The sequence below is a fragment of the Pelophylax lessonae genome (assembly GCF_965119305.1).
Source record: "Pelophylax lessonae genome assembly, chromosome: 6".
Taxonomy (NCBI): Eukaryota; Metazoa; Chordata; class Amphibia; order Anura; family Ranidae; genus Pelophylax; species Pelophylax lessonae.
In genome coordinates this window covers 280,051,196-280,055,348 of record NC_138773.1, presented here as the reverse complement: position 1 = coordinate 280,055,348, position 4,153 = coordinate 280,051,196, and the positions used below count along the sequence as shown (strand labels likewise).

At 52.4% G+C, this 4,153-nt stretch overlaps 1 pseudogene across 1 annotated transcript; it reads right to left on the bottom strand.

Moving 5' to 3' along the window:
- Window positions 1–250: 250 nt before the first annotated feature.
- LOC309558738 lies at window positions 251–3,382 on the bottom strand (annotated as a pseudogene). The gene is made up of 3 exons: window positions 2,810–3,382; window positions 1,647–1,927; window positions 251–692 (listed from the first exon to the last, which is right to left on the bottom strand). The product of its transcript is annotated as an uncharacterized misc_RNA (transcript).
- Between the last annotated feature and the right edge of the window lie 771 nt (window positions 3,383–4,153).

The following is a 4,153-nucleotide window of genomic DNA, read 5'->3' as shown; positions in this document are numbered from 1 at the left end:
TAAATACACTACATTACAATACATTTCCGGTCATACAAATAAATACATTCAATCAAAAGCATTCAGTCTGCGGTATGATGCCTGATGTGTTGTGCGGAGTAAGGATACCCCGTGCCATCACTTCATGCATGACGCCGCAATACCCCTAAAGCATGAAACTTGAAAAGCGTTGACTGTACGTTGCATTAATCAATTAATCAATCAAACAATATTACATTTCAAAAAAGCAACAGGTGTGATGGGGGGTTAGGAGAGTGGGATAGGGGAAGGGGAATAGGTCACAAGCCCGAAGCTTTATTGAATGGACAAAGACACACAAGGGAGAGTGGGGGAAGGGGAAATCTTCAGACCTCCCCTTCCTCCATGAGATCCATCAGGTTATAGTCTCTGAGCAGACTGTAAACCAGTCTGCGACAGTCCTCAACGGACATCCTCTCCCGCTGGTGGATAAGGCGCTTTCTAGCGCACCATAAAGCGTCCTTAAAGCAACACAACACCCGCCAGGCATTGTCAATGTCCTCCTGGGAAAAAGTCCCGTGGAAAAGTCCATTCAGCACACCGAAGTGTGTGATGGCAGTCTGTGGAACAAAGTCTCTAAGTTCAGGTTCCAAGGCCCTCAACAGGCTCTGTGCAAAGGAGCACTCCCAGAAAACGTGAAAAGACGTTTCCTCATGAATGATGCAAAAAGGGCAGTGCCTGTATCTGCACAAGTTTCTGGCATGCATGAATGTCCTGAGCGGCAGCCCCTCCCTGGATTGCCATCCATGCCAGATCTTTATGCCTGTTGGTGAGTCCCTTTGAAGAAACATTCCTCCAGACCACTTTGCAAGTGACTGAAGGGAGGCCTGGAACAGTCTCAACAATGTTTGATGCTCTGATCCAGTGGTTCTCAAATCCGGTCCTCGGGACCCACCAACAGGCCAGGTTTGCAAGATAACTAAATTACATCACAGGTGATCTCATTTGCTTCTCAGTGACTGCAGTATTCTAGTCTGCATCCCCCAAGGTAATACTTAAAATCTGGCCTGTTAGTGGGTCCCGAGGACCGGATTTGAGAACCACTGCTCTGATCAACTTGTAGATAGTTTTTGGCTTCCACAAGTCGGGCTTAACTCCATGCAGCCCCAGCTCCTTGATGAACTTGAAAGTGTCCAAGTAGTACCAAGGAGTGTCCCAGTTGTAGGGGATGGAACTGTCCCATTTGTCACATCCAAGGGACCTCCAAAGAGGAAGGAGGAAAAAAAGGGACATGGAGTTGCCGCCAGAGTCCAAAGTTCTGTCCACTAAAGTCCTGCGGATGCAGTTGCATGCAAAGAACACCCTCAGTAACGTTGCGATGTCGGGCAAACCCTTACCGCCCTTGAGGGGTTCCTTGAACATAACTGCCCACTTCACTCTGTCCATTTTGGAGCCCCAGATGAAGTGGAACACCGCCCTGGTGATAGCCTTGCAGGTGTTGACCCCGGAGGCCAGGCCTGGGCGAGGTACTGCAACACAGGGAGAATCTCGCTGCGGAGTACCAGTGTTTTCCCTTCAATGGTGAGTTCTCTGAGGCTCCATAGTCCAAACTTCTGTCTCATCTTGGACAGTCTCTACTCCAAAGACTTCAGGGCTGCGCCCTCAGCTCCAAACCAAACTCCAAGAATTTTGATGAAGTCCGCCTTGACGCTGAAGGGGATGAGTGCAGAAGAAGGCAGGAACCACTTTCCAAAGAGCATGACTTCTGACTTCCCGCAGTTGACCTTTGCCCCTGAAGCTTTGCCGAAGTCCTCACAGGTCTGGATGAGGGAGTCGATGGAGCGCTGGTCAGCACAGAACACCGTTACGTCGTCCATGTACAGTGAGCACTTGACAACCCTTCTGTCCGGTCCCGGTGCGGTGATCCCTCTGATCTCTGGGTTCTGTCGGATGCATTCGGCAAAGAGCTCTATACAGCAAACAAAAAGCAGAGGTGAGAGAGGGCAGCCTTGTCTGATCAGGGTCAGTTTTCCAGCCATTCACCAACACCGTACTACAAATGTCATGGTACATCACATTCACATACGAACAAAACATTTCCCCAAGACCAAACCTGCGCAGAGCTCTGCACATAAACTCATGGGAGACACGATCAAAGGCCTTTTCCTGGTCAAGACTGACCAGGGCCGCGTGCACACGGCGGCCTTGAATGTACTGGACCGTGTCCCGGACAAGCGCAAGGCTGTCCGCAATCCTGCGACCAGGAATGCCACAAGTCTGATCCGGGTGGATGATCTGTCCGATGACAGATTTTAGCCGGTTGGCCAGAACCTTGGCGAGGATTTTGTAGTCTACGTTCAAGAAAGAGGTGGGACGCCAATTTTTCAGATCCCATCTCTCCCCCTTCCGCTTATACAAAATCACGATCATCCCCTCCCTCAGCGACGGAGGCATTGTGCCCTCCACCACTATCTCCTCGTACAGCTCGAGCAGGTCCAGGCCAATGAGATCCCACAGCGCTACATAGAGCTCCGCTGGGAGACCATCGCAGCCCGGGGTCCTGCCTTGCCTAAAGGATCTGACAGCAGAGTGCAGGTCCTCCAACGCCAAGGGGGCGTTGATTGCCGACAAACCTGCAGGATCAATTTGGTTAGTGATACCTGACAAGAACCTGTCGGCCTCAGCCGTGTCTGTTTCTTTCGGGGAGTAGAGGTTGGTGTAGTAGTCGCTGACCACTTGCATCACAGCCTCCTTCCCCTTCTGGAGTGTTTTCCGGTCTCGTCCCGCAGCTCCGACATGGGTGTGTGTCCTGAGTGAAGTTTCCTGAAAAAGAAAGAGTTACATTTCTCACCTTTCTCAAGATTCTCCACCTTGGAACGGAAGACGAGGTGCCTGGATTCTTCCTCGAAGTGTCCTTTCAGGCTCTTCTTGGTGTCCTCCAGGTCCTGCCTAACGTCCCAGCCGCAGTGGTGAAGGTCCTGCAGGGACTGCAACTGACGTTGCAGTCTTCTGAGTTCCCTCTTCCTGGCACACACTTGCTGGCATCCCCTTGCCTGAAAGAAGCTGCGCAGCTTGACTCCCAATAATCGCTTACCTTTCCGAAGAACCTCTTGTCCTCCTTCCAGGTAATGTAGGCCTCCCTGAGTTCCTCCAGCAGTTCCTCATTTTCCAGCAGGGTACCATTCAGCTTCCAGGAGCCCGGACCGGGGGCAAAGCCCTCACCCAGGTCACCCCGAAAGTGAATGGCCCTGTGGTCAGAGAAAAAGCAGGGGACCATGGAGAACCTGCGGTGTCTGACTGCCTTGGAGGTGAGCACGAAGTCTATCCTGGAACGCACAGATCCATCAGGACGGCACCACGAATAGTTCACGGAACCTTTCCCTATGGATCCCACGGCGTCCTGCAAGGAAGCCTCCGTGATCATCTCCCTGAGCAGCCTAGACGTGGTGTCGAGCTTCGCGTACATGCTGGAGCTGCGCCCATCCTTCTCAATCGGACAGTTAAAATCACCGCCGATTACTACTGCCCTGGTGGTGACGAGTTGGGTCCACAGGGTCTGGAAAAGCTCCAGTCGCTCATTCTTATCTGGGGAGACGTACACGTTGATGAGCCTAACTGGCTCTCCCGCCCATGAGCCGTCTACGACCAAAAGACGGCCACAGACGAGCTCCTGGACGGAGTCAACCGTGAAACGACCACCCCTGACAAGAATGGCTACCCCTGCAGACTTACAATCAACACCCCCGGACCAGTAGGAGAGACCAAGGGTCCACTGGGAGGACAGATGAGTGTACCTCCTCGAGAAGGGTAGGGCACACTCCTGGAGCATGTAGACATCACTCTGCTGGGTGGAAAGAAAGGTCAGCGCCACCTGCTTTCTAGACGCATCCTTGATACTCCTAACATTAATGGAAAAGATGGAGATCTCTGCCATCATGTAAAGGAGATGAAGAGCTAGTTAGCAGGGGGGCCGAACTTACCTCCCCTGAGGGGGGGGTTGTTCTTCCACTGCCTCTTGTGCCTGTCCGGTGTCCTGGTTCAGGCCATACTCCTCGAGGACACTGTTCATCAGGTCTTGGTTGAGGACAGTCCCTGGGTGGGTCATATCTTTACCTTCCTGCATTTCTCCTTCGTCTTCCCCCGCAGACTCAAGGTCCTCGAGGTCCTCCACCACTGGGTCCAGTCCAGTGTTGTC